At 57.9% G+C, this 17,913-nt stretch overlaps 1 protein-coding gene across 1 annotated transcript in view; it reads left to right on the forward strand.

Annotated features, from left to right (window-relative positions):
• Positions 1-17,913, forward strand: part of Tcf20 (transcription factor 20) — a 171,861-nt gene that overhangs the window by 43,809 nt on the left and 110,139 nt on the right. The window lies entirely within an intron of this gene.

Here is a 17,913-nt window from a genome sequence, read left to right on the forward strand (position 1 = left end):
TTGGTCCGTTTCTTTGGTATAGCTCTTCTGCTTAGGTTCTTCTAAAATGCAAACCCACAGCATCTCAGCCACCCCCTCTAGTAGTCCCAGTCTCTGGGGAAGCTGTGTCCCCAGAAGGCCAAGGCTGTCTTAAATATCCAGGGCTGTGGTGCAGGGGCTGGTGGGAAAGTGACAGAATAGGAGTCAGGAGGACCCGTGGCTGGTTCTTAAGTCTGCAGCATGCCTGGGGTTATACCATGACTGTGCCGGTCATCACAGCCTGGGGCTCTGGGGCTCTTCAGCCCTGTCTTTCAGGGTAAGGGGACTGTGCCAGGACTGGGGCCTGAATGGCTTCCTAACCTTTGGTTGTCTTAGACCAGTCTAGTGTTAGCCTCCCCCATCCTCTTAAGGCCTGATGAGGAAACAGACATGGAGAATACTCACTGGAATACATACCACCCACCCTTGCCCTAAGCAGACTGGGAAGGGTTTCCCACCTACACTTGGTGCCAGAGGGTGAGGTCTTGGGGCTGTCCCCTCTGCCTGACTGTAGTTTCCATCCCCAACCAGGACCCCTGCTCAGCGCGCTGCAGGCCCTGGTGGGCAGTAGGCTGAGTGTGGGCAGCAGCTGGGCAGCCTGGGCCCCACCTGTGCCCTGCCACTACTCTTTCACACACGTGTCCCATCTTCTGGGGGGAGATGAGCGATCATTGGCGGCTGTGTTGGCCGCCTGTGGCCGGCTGTGCTGTTCCTAATTGGTCCCCCTCCAGGCTGTATTTTCTCGGATATTGATGAGCCCGTGTCACCAAGATGCAGCCAGAAGCTGTGCTAAACTCAAGACGGATTGAGCCTGTACCCCATCAATCTGCCTGCTCTGCCAGGAGGGGGTGGGCGGGCCTGTCTGTGGGCCCTGGGGCTCTGGGTGGTGGTGGTGGGTCCTTGCAAACCACAGAGCTGACCTCTGCTTTTGCTTGTTTCCTTTCCTAGAATCTGCAAGGTGCCTGGGTCTGGCATCCTTCCAGTCTTGGGATCCTGACCCAGCCTCCCCTCGTCACCTGGGGGATGAGATAGGCATCACCTGACACCCACCCAGGTCCACTCCACACGGTCTAGATTCACAGCTGCCAACTCCCTTCCCCGGGCCATGCCCCTGCCCTCCCTGGGGCCCCTCCCCTGGGATGTTCTCTGGTCCTCTCCCTCCATCTGTTTGAAGTTCACATGCATACCGCAGTCCACAGTCCTCATCGGGTCCAGCACCTCCTCCCTCCCACCAGACCTTGCATAGAGCTGGAATCCCCGAGTTCTATGTGATTCCATTACTGTCTGTCCACTCCGGAGACGTTACTGGAACCCAAGGCTCTTGTTCTCAGGGTACCCCTGCCCACATCATGGGCCCCGGGCACACGATGCATGAACGACAAGGGGCTGGGATTGTCTTCATTTACAACTCTCATTTCCTGTTGTCCCTGAGGTGAAGTTCAGATGTAGAGCTGAGTCCGTGATCTGCTGACAGGTAGGGTGCCGCAGAGCCCACTCCAGAGGGAGAACGCGTGTCTTCCAGGCTAAGGGTGTGTGGAAGGCGTCTCGCTGGCACGGGGAGTCGTGTGGGCTGAGAAGGGTGAGGGAATGGATAGGTGAGGACCTCCCAGATGTGGGAAAGGATGAATGTGAGGCTCAGCAGCCTGGGCCTGCTGGCAGCATGGTACAAAAGGAGGCAGTAAGGGCCGAGCCGGCATGGCGGGGGAGGGGCAGGGCTCAGTGTGGAGGGAGCTCAGGGCAGGGGGCGCTGGCAGGGATCTGATGATGGATGGAGCCGCCTGGCATGTGCTGTATCCATGGTCCTGGCATATGGCCTGGCAGGCTCTGGCCTCTGGCAGCTGCCAGCTTCTCTAGTCCTTCCTTTCTGCTTGTCTGGTCTCTTTCATCCCCTTGGTAGACTTCCTCTAGGCTCCCAGGGCAGGTGGGGGGCTGCTGGTGTTTCTCCCTGAGGAAGAAATCCTTGAGGATGCCTGGCGTGGTGCCTCACACCTGTGATACCAGCTACTTGGAAGGCTGAGGTCAGGGGATCCCAGCTCAAGAACTAAAGTCTTTGAGGCTTCATCTCCATGGAAGAAGCTGAGCAAGGTGACACACACCTGTCATCTCAGCTACAGTGGGAAGCAAAAAAAAAAAAAAAGTAGGAATTGAGGCCCTCTCTCAAAAACAACCAATGTGAAACATATCTGGAGGATTGGCTTAGTGGTAGTGTCAAAAAGTCTTTGAGGATAAGTGTGAGAAGATCCCTGTGACTGCCCGTGGGGTGTGCAGAATGCAGGGGTCACTGCCCTACTTTCCTGGCCAGTCTCTGGCCATTCTTGATAAGTGGCTTGTTGGTGGTCTGAGCCATCTGACGCCTAGGTGCCCAGTGTCTCTCTGGCCTCAGGCAACATCCTGGTGACCGGTGGCCGTGGTCAGTCCTAATCGATTTTACCCACACCTCTCCCTGGTGATGGCAACGGAAGCCCAGAGAAGTTACCTACTGATGTTGGCCAATGAGGTGGAGTCAAGATTTGCACCCAGGGCCAGCTGACTCCACCCGGGGCTTCCTCAGCTTCAGCCCCTGCTGAAGCCCTGCTCCCCAGCTCATCGCTGCTCACCAAGATCCAGCTGCCCTTCAGGTTTTGTTCCACTTCTGACAGGTGGGAGAGGCTCAGTGTTCACTTGTTCCTTCATTCCTCCATCTGTCCAGCTATCACTGCGTCCACTTCCTCATTCCTTCGTTCCTACCCACCATGTCAAGCATCTTTCCAGACACCGGGTCACTCCATACAGGATGAAGTCCAAACTGAGCTTTGGTTTCATGAGTTCACCCAGGGTGCTTTGGGACCGCTTTGAACCTTGGCTTCTTCACCTGTCAGATGGGGTGCTTCTGCATGCTTGGAAGAATGGAGCCTGCATATGCAAGTGCAGAACTAAACCGGGCACATAGTGGCTCCTCGTTTGCACCCCATCCCATTGCCTCTATCCCCAGTGCCCGCTGCACCTCTAAGAGTTTCCTCCAAGCCTGAGGGTCAGGTGGACTCCCTGCCTGGTTACAGATATCTTGGTGAGGGGGCTGGAGCTGCCCCCCAATCCCTGGACCCCACCCTGGCTACCAGACCAGGGCTGTGCACATAATAGACACTTAATACATGTTTATGGAATTGAATTAACGATAAAAAGAGATAATGGCCTGGAAGGAGCCGAGTTGTTAGGAGGGAATGCACAGTGTAAAAACCAGGCATATTTTTTTAAGCAGATTAATCTGGTCTTAACTCATTCTAATAGCCTGCGCCCCTATTGGCCAAGGCCATTATAATAATATACGGCCAGGGCCGTGGAGCTGGGAGATAGCGGTGCCTCAGAGTTCGCCTTCCGAAGGATGCCACAGCCGGCTGTCCATGCTGGAAGCTGAGCCTGTGGGATCTGCGTGCGTGCGTGCGTGTGCGCGTGCGTGGGTGTGTGTCACACAGATGCCTAGGGAAGACCATGAAGAGACCAGGCTCAGAGTGGGCATGGGGCTTGCCTGAAGACAGCCAGCCAAGGGCTATGCAGTGGCATAGTACTGGGCTTCTGCTGAGGGGCTCGGTACCTGGTGCCAGGGCTGGAGCTGCCAGATTCCCACCCAGGGAACTCTTCTCAGCTCCTCTCCCTGGGAATGACCCTCTCTCCACAGCTGGAAAGTCAAGCTTAGTGCTTCTGAAACGTGCAGGCCTAGAGGGAGGAGGGGTGGGGCCTCAATGAGTCCTTCACAACTTAGTCTCAGCTCACATCCCGGTGAAGGCTGGGATGCAGGCCTCTGGAGAGGAGGGGTCCAGAGCCAGGGCGCCGCAGGGGCCCTTGTTAGATGTCATCTGTCCTAGTCCTGAGAGTGCACTTGCAGTGGAGTGCGGCCGGAGAACCAGGGAACTTAGCTGATTGGGGAGGAAGCAGCTCAGGAAGCCAGTCTATGGTGGCTATGAACTGACAGCGGTGTGACAGTGGCCAGGTGCACCGCACAGCAGGGCCCAGACACCTCAGCAGGCGCTCCGTGTGACTGTCCTCTCGAAGCTCCCTGGGGCAGCACCGCTGCTCAGATGGCTCAGGCTGGTGCCAGGCCTGCCTTGCCCTCGTGAGCCTCAGTTTCCTCGGTGGGAGAACGGCACCAGCCACCATCTTCCCACTGTGTGAGGAGCCGGCCCCCGGGGCGCATGTTACACCCTTGAATACATGAGGTTCATGACCTGGATCGCAGTGGGAGTCCCTGGAAATCTGCAGATCATGTTAGGTACCAGGGAACTGAGGGGTAAGGATGCTTCTGTGGGCTGGAGGCATCCCCGGTTTGCTGGGGGCGGGTCCCCTAGTCCCCCCTTGTTGCTTTCCACCTGCTCCTAGCAGGCAGGCAATCCTCAGCTGCTAGCCCAACCTGGCAGGGCGACTGCAGCTTTAATCAGCCATGGCGCCGCTTTCCTTGGAAGGAGAAATTGCAGGTGGCAACTCGTAATTTCCCAGGCTTCTCCCTTTCATTAATTTCTCCCTGCAAAATGGAGGCTTTCTGCTGAGCCTGGAATCAGCAGCCAAGCACGGCGGCGGCGGCGGCATCTCTGGCCTGGCCACGCTCTCAGCTTGGGAGGGTGTGTGTGTGTGTGTGTGTGTGTGTGGTGGGGGGGGGGTGCCTGTGCTCACAGTGTTTGCTGTGCCCCTTCACAGAGGCCAGAGGTTTATTCCGTGTTCAAATTGGCTTGCCGAGCCCCACTAGGTCTGGAAAATTGCTTGGCTCACCCTGGGCTTGCTGCTCCATCCCCACTGGTGAGAGGAGGCGGAGGTGGGGGCCTGCCAGGGTCAGCTGTCGGCGGGCTGTGAAGGGGACAGAGGTCTGGGAGCCCCCAGGGCCCCCCTGCGCCTCTGTCCCCGCCGCTGTGGGCTTTGAGCCGTTGGAGCATCCCTCCCCGAGGGGCTGCAGACTGCCGTGGGTCAGGCCTGTGGAAGGATGGAGATAGGGTAGGGGGAGGTGGCCCCATCAGGACCCTGGAGAGGTAGAAGGCACTCTGAGGATGACACTCAGCTGGACAGGTCATGGGGTATGGAGATCAGAGGCTGCGCAAGCTGGGGCAGCAGAGTCTGGAAGGATCTGTACCAGGTTTGGGGGGGCGGGGGGAAGCCCTCCAGAGCCTGGGATAGCCAATAGACAGTATCTCCATCCATCTGCCCTAGGGACATCAGTTAAGCAATTGCTTGGGAGGGAAAGGTGTGGACAGAAGAGTTTGTGTCCCCTGGGGACTGGGAGATGCCTGGGCAAATGCGCACTGGGAGACCTGTGAATGGCCTGTGTGGAGAGGGGGTGGGAGAGGCCGAGGATGCTGGGGGCTGGGGTCTCCAGGCAGGTGGCAGTGTCATTGTCTGGGGGAGGGCTTGGAGGCATGGGAGGAGGGACGTGGTCTTCATCTTGATGAAGTAGTTGGGGCCTGGGGCTTCACTCCTGTAATCCAGCCACAATGGAGGTTTTGGAGGATTTCAAGTCCAGCCCTAGCAAAAATGTTACTGGTTATCTGCTAGGCATAGTGATCCCTATCTGTAATTCCAGCAGCACGGGAGCAGAAGCAGGAGACCTTATCTGAAAAATGACTAAGGCAAAGAAGGATTGGGAGCATGGCTCAAGAGTAAGGAATGCCTGTTGATCAGACTTGAGGTCCTGAGTTCACCCCCAGTATTACCTGCTGCCCCCCTACGTCTTGAAGAATAGAAAGAGAGGAAGGCAAGTCAGTTACCACCTGGTGTGAATTGGGGCACCTGACCGGCTGATGGATGAATTCTTACCGGCACTCCGAGTGGCAGGAGACAGCCCTGGAGTGGGGAGGCCCGCTTTGGGTTGGATTGTGCTTGTGGGATTGGGATTTGGGGGGGATTTGGTTTAGGCTTTACTCTGTAGGCTGTGTATCCCCTGAGCGTCTCCGAACCTGGTCTGTGCTTTGGAAAGAACACAGACTGTGGCGATAAATAGGGCACAGGGTCTTTGGTAGAACCCCGGGGCCAGCTTGGATTGGAGCTCTGAGCCCTCGAATCCTCAGCCAAAAGAAGGACCAGTGCCTGCCCCTGCCTGTACAGGCAGGATGTGGCCATCAGCCTTCCCAAGGGAGGCCCTGCCAAGACCACCCACGAAGCAAGGCTGCCTCTGTTCGGGGGAACGGACACTGCACAGCCCCAACTCACAGCTTCTTACTGTTCTGAGCAGGTCACCACACTTTGTGCCTCAGTTTCCCTGTTATAAAACAAGATGTTTCCGCCCATGTGCCAGGATGGCTGGGGGACCTTAGTGCTGGTCACAGTACTTGTGTGGCAGGGGAGCTGTAGACAGACTCGTGTTACCACAATCCCACCCACCCCCCACTCCGGCGCAAGTAGACCTCAGAAAAGAGGTGCGTGGACAAGTGGTGGGGATACAGTGGGGCCCAGGTTGAGGGGGCTCTCCTCGGACGCCCAGCGCTCTCCACACTTGTGCAGAAAAGCCTGGCCTCCCCACCTTCTGGAGGCTACTACCACCTTGGTTTTGGGGGTCCCCAAGTCTGCGTTGTATTTAGAGTCTCTAGGCGGGAAACTCGTGCGGCTTTGATCTTTTTGGAGGACGGGGCAGCCGAGGCGGGCAGGAGCCGGCTGTATATTTTTCTGCTGTAATGGAGTATTAAGTAGACAACCCAGATGGGGAGTTCCCGGCAGGCAGGCGGGGGCGGGGCACTGCCTGCTTAATATCAGCCTGACATACGGTCCTATCACTGCCAGACCTCAGAGGACTTTACCTTTGGGCTGGCTTTGATGTTCTTTTTGCCATGGAGAGACCACGAGGCCGACTTTGCTGGCACTGGCGCTGTAGCCTTAGCCCCAGCTGGACAGGAATGTGTCTGCTAGGCACCTGAGAGAGAGGGGCACACCTGCCTGCCCCCCAGCTTTTCTTCACCCCTCCTGTCCATATCCTCTCCTTCCTTCACCAGTCTTCCTCTTTGGCCACCTTTTCCTTCTCTTCTTGCTCCCTCTTGCCTGAGCCATTGGCAAACACAGCAACACCTTTTCCACCCTAGGCCAGCTCTCATCCCAGGGCCCGGGGCTGTGGGAGCCTGGCTTTCCCTTCCTCATCTGGTGGGTCCAGCTTGCAGAGGTGATTAGAGGTAGGGGCCCGGCACCCCAGGGTGGCTCCCAGCCCCTGTGCTCATGCAGTGACTTGCTTAGATCCTCTCTGCATTCTGGCCTGGTCTGGACAGTGGGTTGTTGGGATCTGGTGATGGGCTACTTGGGGGAGAGGATGTGGGGGGGGGACGGGGGAGAGTGTCCTGTGCGTGTCAGATGAATAAATACCACCACGCTTGGGGATTCCCGCTCCAAGCAGAGCAACTGTTGCTAAATTTGCTATGCCCATAAAGCCAGGGCTGGCCTCTCTGAGTTAGTTTCCTCTTGGTACTGCAGGGTGATGATGACCTCAGGCATGTTATGGGGGGAGGCTGGGAGGCTGAGGCCAACTCCTGCTGTACAGACCTTGACAAAAGGGGGTGTCTAGGGCTGGGGATATGGCCTAGTGGCAAGAGTGCCTGCCTCGGATACACGAGGCCCTGGGTTCGATTCCCCAGCACCACATATACAGAAAAACGGCCAGAAGCGGCGCTGTGGCTCAAGTGGCAGAGTGCTAGCCTTGAGTGGGAAGAAGCCAGGGACAGTGCTCAGGCCCTGAGTCCAAGGCCCAGGACTGGCCAAAAAAAAAAAAAGGGGGGGGTGTCTGATAGATGGCCCCAACAGTAGGTTTTTTTTGAGGGAGAGAGAGGGTGTTGATGGCTTTCTCTTCTGGGTCTGCACTGCTGTCTTCTGGGTCCCCTGCTGGGAGCAGACCTCGCTGCTGGCCTCCTCTGGCACACAATTCCTCTTTGGGGATCTCAAGTCCCCAGCCTGGTTCAGTGCACCCCTCCTACTGTTGTGGTCACCTCTGTGGATACCACTAGTTAAGTGTGACCGTCTCCCCTGTGTGGCTCGCCTGTCTCCCTGGAGCTTGGGGTCAGTATTTGCAGAGGAATGGTCGTCTTTCTGGCTCCACTCCTGATACTCACGGAGAGGGTGCGAGCTGACCTCTTTCTTGCTCAGATGCCTCCAAGGGCTCCCCAGTACCCCGTGGGACAACTATCCCAAGCTTCTGAGCCCGGTTTCTAAGTCTCCCCATGCCCACCTCGGGCCCCAGCCTTGCCTCTGACCCCTGGCAGCCTGGGGAAGGCAGATACTGTGCTTCCTGCCTAGAGTCCTCTGTGCCCTTCTTCTGTCAAGGAGGGACCCCCTCTGTCATACCTCACAGGAGGGCTTCTGTTCCAATGTCCGTCCCTGCCCTGGCCTTCCTCATGGGTGGGGCCAAGGCTGATTCTGAGCACTGAGCTTGCTCCAGGTGAGGGCTTGGAGGAGCACAGGCTGCCAGGACTCAGCTGGGTCAGTATAGAAGAGAGGAAGCGGGTCCAAGTGGCTTGTCCAAGTGTTGAGGCGCCAGCAGGGTTCCCTAGACCTGCTCTTGTCACTTTCTGTTCCCCAGCAGTCATGGGCTTGCCCTGGGAAGCTCCAGGCAGGGAGCCCTGTGACCCCAGTTTCGTGTGATCTTGAGCAAGCCCCTTCCCCCTGGGCCCGTGGGGCCTCTCTGAAGCAGCAATCTAGCCAGGTCCTGTGCCCAATCAGGACCTGCTTTATTTGGCACAGGGTAGCTTTTTTTGGTTGTTGTTTGTTTGTTTTCTTTCCAATATTGAAATGAAGAAGCCTTTTGAATAAGACCCAGATTTCCAGCTTCTCTCCGTAGCTGGGCTGGCCCAGGAACAAGGTCGAGCCCACTGGAGGAGCTGGGTGGTCCTGGCCCAGCCACCGAGCCTGTGGGGGGGGGGTGGGGGGGAGGGGGGCGGGGCTGTGCCTTGCCGCTGCCCTCCAGGGGACAGGTTTCTAAACCCGGAGATAAAACCACATTCTCCCCCAGCCCCCCAATATTCCACACAGCCTGCCTCGTTTTAAAATTCCTTCAGCAGCCCCAGGCCCAGTGGCTTCTCCCAGCGAAGGAACGAGGCCACACGTGACTCCGCTCTGCAGCGGGGAAGGCTTTGATGTTGCTGTGATTGCGGGCCGCCCCTCCCCCACCGGCCCCCCTCCTCCCTCCCATCCCCTTCCCCCCTCCTTCTCCCCTCCTTTCTTCTTCAGCTCCCTTCCCCCTCCTTCTCCAGCCCCTCCACTTTCCCTCCTACCCCATCCCCTCCCCCTCCTCTGCTCCCTCCTCCCTCTCTCTCTCCTTCCTTCCTTCCTCCTCCTCCGCTGTTCTCTCCCCACCCCCTCCAGGTACCCACTAATTACCTTACTCCTGCCATTTCTTACCTGGCTTGGTGAGACTCAGCCAGATGTCTTTCCCCTCCTTTGCTGGGAGGCTAAATTTCTTTTTTGGTTGGGGGTGTGTGTGTGGCAATGCAGAGATTGGTAAGCTGCTGGCTAGGAAAGAGAATTGAATGATAACCAAGGCGGGGCACACCTGGGGAGGAATGGCATCCCCCATTCCTGCTCCAGTCCCAAGGGGGTCCTGGGTTACCCACTGCTGCCCACATGAGGCCAAAGCCCTTCTGTAGGGGAAGGGAAACTGAGGCCCCAGGCACTGGCCGGCAGGAAGGGAGAGGGCTAAAAGAGGAGTGTTCAGGGTGGGGGTGAGCAGCATGGAGATGTGGGGACATGGCCGGAGCACCGGGCAGAGGAGCTGGAGGAAGACCAGGTGGTTTCTGTCCCCCAGCAGGCCTGGACCCTGCCTGACGTGAGAGAGTGCTGGAGGAGGCTGCCTCTGGATCTCTGGGTGGGTCCTGCTGTCTGCCTGCCACCCCCTCGTCCCAGTCCTCACAAGGCTGGGACGGGTCTTGTGACCTCGCCCTAGAGGCTGGGGTATGGGGAGCCTTGCTGTATCAACTCACCACTGGGCACATAGCCAGAGGGGGCCTTCCCCCACAGGCTGCCGGGAGGGCCCCTGGTGTGGGGAGGCCCCTGGGCCATCCTTGGAGAGGCTCTGCCCACCACCCTGGCCCCAGACGCTGGCCCTGGCCCTGTTCTGCTCTTCCTTTGGCTGAGTGTGGCCTCTGGCAGGCAAATTGGAGACACGCAGGGAATACAGTGATCTTGCCAGCTTGTGCACCGCAGGTACTACCTGCCACGCTGCCCAGCCTCAGCTCTTCACTGGGGTGCCTAAGGGAGTGGCTGTCCCAGCCGTCTGTGGCCCAGAGTGAAGTGTCCCCTGCTGGCATCTGTCCTGGTCTCCTTGCTGCTCCTGACTTCCTGGGGTCTCTTCTCAGCTGCTGTTCTCACTGTCTGCACCCAGCCAGTCAGCCCCTGAGGGAGGTCTGCTTTGTGCCCTTCCTTACCTGCCTTTCCCCATTGAGCCTCCCTGGTTACTTGCTATGGCACTGAGCAGTGGCTCCGGGCCCTCTCCTGGGCTAGGGACTCTGACCAAGGGACATTGGGGACCCTGGTTTGCATTGATCAGCTGTGCAACTTTGGGTAAGTCACTAGCACTCTCTGGGTATGTAGAAACATAGTGGTTCTATCTTCTCTCCCATAGGCTTCCTGTGACTCGATTGAGAAGAGGGTGAAAAGCATCTTGTACACACGGCATCTTGTACACAGGAGAGCAGCTAGACATGCTCACAGAGGTGTGCTCTGAGCGGGTAGCAGGGTTATGACTGCTGCTGGTCTCTGGCATGTCCTTCTGGTCCTTCTAGCTCCTGAGCTAGGGCTACACATGTCTGTCTGAACTTGGTTTAAGACTCACACCAATCACACCTGGGCGTGGGAGCAAGGCAGATCTGGGGGCTGAGTTTCCAGGCCCTGGCATCAGAGCCTTTCACAGTTGGCCTGGGGCACTACCACTCCCTAGTGCCTGTCTCTCGAGCCTCGGTGTGGAGAGGTCCAGATGCCACGAGGAGTAGGAGACTGGGCAAGACTGGAGCCATCCTTCCCCTAGCTCACGCATTCATGCCATTCTGTCCCCGACCATACTCAGGGAACACATCCTTTGCCGGGCCTGGTGGGTGATTGGCAGCTGCCCATTGTCTCTTTTGTGGTCAGCTTGGCAATGCAATCCTCCATGATTGTGCCTGTTGTACTGATGGGCAACATTCTTGCCTAAGGTTGCCTTGGTGGGCCATCCCAGCATTGGCACAGACAGCGAGACCGGTGGAGCATCAGGACTGGGATGCAGGTTCTAATCTGGACCCTTCCCTCAGGTTGCTGTGTGGCTCTGAGGGGGTTAGTGTACTTCTCTGAGCTGGGCTATGGGGAATGACAGCAGTAGTGTCTGTCTCCAGGAGGAGATGGCGCAGCGGCACATAAGGCACGGATGGGCTCCATGTCAGATGTAGTTTTGTTGCTGTTTTTATTATTTGACTTGAAAATCTCCTGCTCCACGTGCTGCTTCTACGATCACTGTCATTGCTGAAAAGCCGAGCTGAATAAATGGGGACCAGTGAGATCATGTCCCTGAGTCCTGCCTAGGGCTGGCATCAGCAGGGCCCTTTTGAAGCTATGGCAGAGAGGAGGAACTTGGTCCTGTCCTGGTGGCTTGGCCAGGGCCCCATCCAGGGGCGGGGGGGGGGTCTCAGCCCTGCCTGGCCTGCCTCCTGCTTGACAGCTCGGGCACTGCGAGCTGGCTGCCAGCCAAGCTGCTCCCTCTCTCGGCTGGCTGCCATCCCGGGCTTGATGCCAGGGGGCCGGCTGCTGGGCAGCCGCTCGAACGCCGCAGGGCTGTGATCCTAGCCACGAGACTCCAGCAGGGCTGGGAGTTGGGGCCTCTCACCGCCCCTCATAGTCCTCAGGGAGCCGGATACAGCTGTATCCACTCTCAGCAGTGCCCCCAAGTTGGCACCTTGGCAGAGCTAGGAGGATAGGTTTCTAGAAGGAGCACTGAAAAGATGACTTCCAGATAGAGAGGCTCCACGGATCGGAGTAGAGCCTCTACTTCCGCATCCAGAAAATGGGGCCAGCTTATACGTTCCGTGGTCCTCTGTGTGATGAGCCAGATGCTCAGCTAGCTCTCGGCGTGCCCACGTGTCCAGACCTGTGTTGGGGGCAGAGGCTGCAGCACCTTAGTGGCTTAAGGCCTAGAGGGAGAGGATAGGCTGCTGCTGAAGATGATGATGGCGATGCTGCCGTCGTTGCTAGGCAACCCCGGGCACTCATTCACCAGCACCGCTGAATCTTGATAAACAGGAATTCATTCAGTGGCCCCAAGGAACTCCATTGAGGTGAGGACTGTTCTTACTCTCATTTTATGTATAAGGAGCTAGAGCCAGGCACAGCTAGTTCATGGCCAAGGCAAGGTTGGAACCCCAGCTTAGCTGGCTTAGAGTCTACACTCTGGGTAATGCCTGCAGTGTAAAAACAAGCTACTGCACGAGTAGCTGGTCATTCTACCTGGCAGGGGTGGGGGTGGGGGCTGGAGGGCTTGCTGGAGGAGGGCTTGGTGCACAGGTGTGGGTTGAAGGCTGTGCTGAATTTCTGCAGGCATAGAAGGCCAAGGTGAAGAGTCCAGGGAAGGTGTATCTGCCCAGGTGGCATTGGCACTGTGACCCAAATGATGCGCGCCAGTTCTGCAAGAGCGTGACAGGGGAGAGCATCTCAGGAAGGGCAACCAGCCAGGACAAACGTCCTGAGGCTGACATGGGCTTGGTATCGCTGGAGGGACCAGAGGGAGGCTGGTGGCTTGGGACTGCAGAAGGGATGTGGCCAGATGTGGGCCAGGTGGACTCCCGGGGTAAGGCAGCTGCGGGAGACAGGAATTCAGGGCTGCGCTCCACCATACTCGTCACTTTGGATGCTGCCGTCCTTTCTCTTGGTCAAAGAGGAAGTGTCCTGTGGGTTAGGAGTGACTCTGCCTCCTGCTGGGCCAGGCCCTGGGACATTTCCCTCTCAGTGGCAGTGGGGTGGTCGGGTCTCTGAGTCCCTTCCTGTGGCTAGTGGTCTAGGTAAGCCCAGCCAGGCTGTCCTGCACATCCACTTGGGCATCTTTAGCCCCAGTAATGCCTGATTGTGTGCTCTGTGCTCTGCCCCCAGTCCATTTCCTTGTGCTGGAACCACCCCATCCCGAGGGCCACCTCTGTGCCCACCTGCCCTCTATTTTGCCATTTTCCTGCGGGTAGCCAGGCACTGCCTGACACCTGGTAAAACTGGACAATCCAGGCTTATCTGGTGACTGCAGCAAGCCTGGTTCCTCTCCCTTCCTCCTGGCCTCATTGTCTTCTCTGCACAGTGGGGGCATGTCCACATGACACTCGAAGGAGAGTCTGTAAGTCAGTGCCAGGAGCCTTGCTGGAGTCCCTTCAGCTAGGCCGCTGCAGATAGCAAATGTAAATCCTTGTGACCGCTGGGCCCAGCACCCTGGACAGCACCAGCCTGGCCCAGCCCTCTCCGGGAGTGTGTATTCCTGGGAGGGGAGGGGGGAGGTCTGCAGTCGTCCCCCCCCCATGGCCTCCCTCTGTCACGTCCACCCCCTCCACCTCCCCAGGCCTTCCTCTTGCTCCTGGAGCCTTTAGTCTTCTGCACAGTCTGGTAATTAAAAACCTTCAAGGGGGACTTTATTGAGTTAGCATTAGTTATTTTGTCAGGTTGGGAGAAGGGGAGAATTATCTGTCCTCCGGGAGAGGGGGCTGGGCCGAGGGCTGTGGGCTGAGATTGGCAGGTGCCCGCTGTGCACACACGCAGTGCTGGGGCTCAGGCACTGCGGAGCAAGCAGCACACACGGGTGAGGAGGAGGAGCAGCACGCTGGAAGCCATCCCTGCCCAGAGGCTCTCCCTGCGGCTGTGCCCACTGCCCACAGCCCTCTGGGCTCCTGGCTTCCCAAATGAGCCAGGAAAGTGGGTGAGGGGGAGCTCTTCTCTTCCTACTCTGCGATGCTCACGTCCAAGCCTCTTGCCCTGCAGTCCTCTTGTCGTCCTCAGGCTGAGTGCCGGCCGGTGTGATGATTTGTGGAACTGAGACATCTTCTCTGTCCATCCTTCCCATGGTAGAAAGTCACCCCTTGGAGCCAGGTGAGGCACCCCTGGGGTTTGGAGCTGCCACCTTGGGCCAGCCTTTGGCCTGTCTGCATTTAGATTCTTGCCTGTGAAATTAGGCCAACAACAAGCCCAGGGTTTCAGAGTTTTCAGGAGCTGCAAAGGAGGCAAAGTATGCACTCCCTGGTAGAAGAGGAGTCCTGTTTACTCCCCGGGGGATGTTTAAAGGCCTAGTCCTGAAGAAGGAGTGATACTTGTCCCTTCTCTTTGTCACTCCCTTTGTGACAGGACGGGATCCTGGCAGTAACCTGGCATGATTGGCATGGTCAGCCCATGTTCCTGGTGAGCACACTGAGGCTGGGTGCAGACCTGGGGCTTTCCCTGTCTCAGGAGCCAGCGGGCGGTGCTCTCTGTAAGCCACTGAGTGCTCAGGCGAGGCACCAGGCAGATCTACTTGTCAGCTTGTTGTAGGTCTTGAGCCTGGTCCAGAGGCTGATTCCTGACCCACTCAGGTGTCAAATCCCGCCCTCGCCTTGCTCCAGAGCCAGGCCAGAATCCCCGGCCCCTCTGCCCTGCCAACAAGATCCGGCCCCTAAGATCCAGGACATACCTCTCTGGGTGTGAAGAACTCAAGGGTGTGTGTGAGATCTGGAACTCAGGGCTGAAGACATGTCTGGGTTTCCAGTGATTAGACTCAGAGTGGGCATCTCCGGTCCTAGAAGACCCCTATGTGACCGACCCCTGGTACTGGCCTCAAGCAGTTCTGCTCTGGAGGGGCTGTCCTGCAAGAAGCAGGCCTGAGTCCCACCTGAGCCTTGTTGTCTCTCTACTCCTGGACCCCGTGTCTTGTGTGTGATGCTTGGCAGTATGCCTCGGTCTCTGTCCTCCAGTGAAAGCCCCTCCCCTGGGAAGCCTTCTAGGATTTTCCCAAGCTGGCCCATGCTGGGTACACTTGCCAGGCTGCAATGTTACCTCCTTTAGGGCAGGGGGGGAGGTCTGGGTGGTTCCACCAGTTTCAGAATGTCTCCTGGCTCTTGGCCTCCAATTCCTTTTACTGGGCCCCTGGGTGCATTTTCTGTCCTAAGCAGACACAGACACCAGGCCCCGACCTGGGCGCTGTCAGATGGTTCCTCCCGTTATTTGTGAACTTGATGAGCCTCCCCTTGTGAAATGGGGTGCTCACCCTGACCCTGTCCATAGTGGATGGGGCCCAGCATGCGCGGGGAGGTCTCCAAATGTTTGCTTGTGCTTTGTCTCGAGGCCTTGGTTTCTTTATCTGAGAAGCCCATTGCTTTTCTCATGTTTATGAGACTCGTGCAAGAGAGGTGCCTGGAACTTCCCCAGGACAGACCTCTCTGCCCCCCAGCAGCAGACGGTCAGCTGCACTGGCTACCCTGGGAGCCAGGAGTCAGGGCCTGCCCAACATCCTTCTGATCTGTGCGGGAAAGGAATTGGGCTGACCCTCAAGCCCTCATGCATCCCCTGCCACTTCCTTCTTGACAAGGGGTTCATCTTTTTATGTTCCCCAGGCTCTGCCTCTCACGGCACTGGACCACAGCTGAGACCACATTAAAGGGCCCTCCTCAGCACCCTGGGGCCCTACATTTACCTGGCATGGTGGGCCAGCCCAGGCTCGGGAACCAGAGGGCCTAGCTCGGCTGCTTGGACACCTTGCACTTGCTTCCTAACACCTGCCCTGCCCTGTCCCATCCCACCTTTCCAGCACCTTCCCTGTGCTCCTGACTTGCACTGGGAAGCAGACTTCACCTCACACACAACTCACAGAAGCCACTCCTGGCAGTCGCTGTCTCCCAGGGGTATTGTCTGGATATGGTGCTTCTTCAGGGCTCAGGTCTGGACCACCCAGCTGCTCTGCTGAGCAGTGTCAGCCCGGGGACCCGGCCTGTGATGCACTGCAGCCTTACGGCACTCAAGTGCCTGCTTTGGTCCAGACAGAAGCCCTCCCCGATTCTGGCTGTGGAGAGGAGCTCCTGTTTGGGGTGAAGGCTGGGTTTGGGGGGACATCGGTTTATTTACTCCTCTTCCTGCCAGGTTGTAAGCTCCTTGAGGAGCCTGCGTTTCTAGATCCCTGGAGCCTGGTAAGCAGGTACTCAATGAGCGCTGTGGCTTGCTGGCTAGGATATATGGGACTTAGGGAGAAAAAGGGATGGTGGCTCAGAGAGAAGAGGGACTGGGGGCGGGGGGGGGAAGGAGGCTTCATGGTGGAGAGATGAGGGCCTGGATTCAAATTCTGCTGGTTTGAAGACTGAGTTGGCTGGCCCTGCAGTGCCTCCATTTCCTTATTTGTAACAGGAGTGTTTATGAGTGTAATTGAATTGCAGTTGAACTAAGATAGGTAAGAGGGGGTGCTGTGAAAGACCCTGAAGACTGACTCCTCTTAGAGCTGCTCTGGGTAGGCGGGAAGCCTGCTTGGGTTCCTGTGTGTCCCAGAGGCTGACCCTGCCCTTGGATCTCCCAGGAGCTCTCTGATTACGGGGCAGTGCCATGGCCCGCTGGAGAGAGGCTCGGTGGTCAGAGCCAGCTGGCTGGGTTCCGGGCCTGTACTCCTGGTCCCCTGGGAGACCCCTAGAAGGCAGAGACCTCCCCGCTACCCCCTCCTTCCTGGGCTCCTGATTACCAGGCACACTGTGGAGAGAGGGTCCCTTCCTTGTGCTAATAAGCAAGGGTCAGGAGGGAGTGTTGCTCCCATAGACCCTACCTGCCCCCTCCAGGGCCTGGTCAGACCCACAGCTGAGCCCCAACTCCCTTCGCTAAGGTCCCCTCTACCACCCACGTTTTTATATTTTGAGCAGATGAAAGGTTTTTATTCCTTTTTGTGTGTGCACTCCCCCCCCCCCCCCCCTTTTGGCTGGGATTAGCCAGTTCCCGGCTGCTCGTTCCTCAAAGCACTGCCATGTTGAGAGCACATCAGAGGGTCTGTGCTGTGCAGCTTCTCTGGGGGGACCCTGTACCTCCTGCATGCCCAGAGGCAGGGGGCTGGCGTGGGGGGGGAGAGAACTAGACTGAGAGTAAGAGAGAGAGAGAGAGAGAGGTGGTGAATGCAGGAAGACCCTATTGCAAGTACAAACCCATCTCCAGGCCTTGGATCCACTGCTTCCCGCCTGGCTGGGCTGGCCCTCAGGGAGGACCGGGGGGCCTGGCCCAGGCTCCCCTGGGCCCCTGTCCCCTCGGCCAGCCCGCTCCCCCAGCAGCAGCCAGCGGTGCAGGGGGCGCATGCGTGTGGCGGGAGGGAGCCGGCTGTGGAGAATTAATATTCCTGGAACATCGCCCCGGCCGCCTGCACACGCCGAGGAGAATATTACGGCGATTAGCGGTGGGAGCTCGGCCTGCACGCAGTATCTAGATGGAGAATTCGGTGTGATTAATCTGGCGCTAAGTAGCAGCCTCCGGGGTCCACGGGGCTCTGGCATGTTTGGAATGAGAAAAAAGCTTGGGAACGCAGCAGTTCTTGGAGGGAGGGGGCTCTTTGGGGGTCTGCCAGGGTAGCAGCTGCGCCCAGGGCAAGCTGTGGGGCTCCTGATGGCCCTGGGGTGGGTAGATCACTGCTTGATGGTGGGCCGTTGGCAGGTTGCCAGCCCATGGGATGTTCTGTTGAGAATCTCAGCCCACCCGACTCGTACCCCCCCGGCTTTTGTCTCCCCTGTGTGCCGCTGTGCTCTGGGTTGCAGATCTAAGGTGTGGCTTCACGGAACACCTGGCGCGCGCTGCTGTGCTGGGCCTCAGTTTCCACATCTGTAAGATGAGAGGCATGATTCCTGCCCGGTCCTCTCAGGCAAACATAGCTTCTTTCCCCAGTTGTTAGGGGATCGAAGGCCGCTGCTACTAACTCTGGCTCCAGCGGCCTCCAGGCCCTCCTGTCTTGACTCTGTTCTTTGGGGAGCAGCAGATCTGCTGTTA

This window comes from Perognathus longimembris, chromosome 1 (genome assembly GCF_023159225.1).
Source record: "Perognathus longimembris pacificus isolate PPM17 chromosome 1, ASM2315922v1, whole genome shotgun sequence".
Classification (NCBI taxonomy): domain Eukaryota; kingdom Metazoa; phylum Chordata; class Mammalia; order Rodentia; family Heteromyidae; genus Perognathus; species Perognathus longimembris.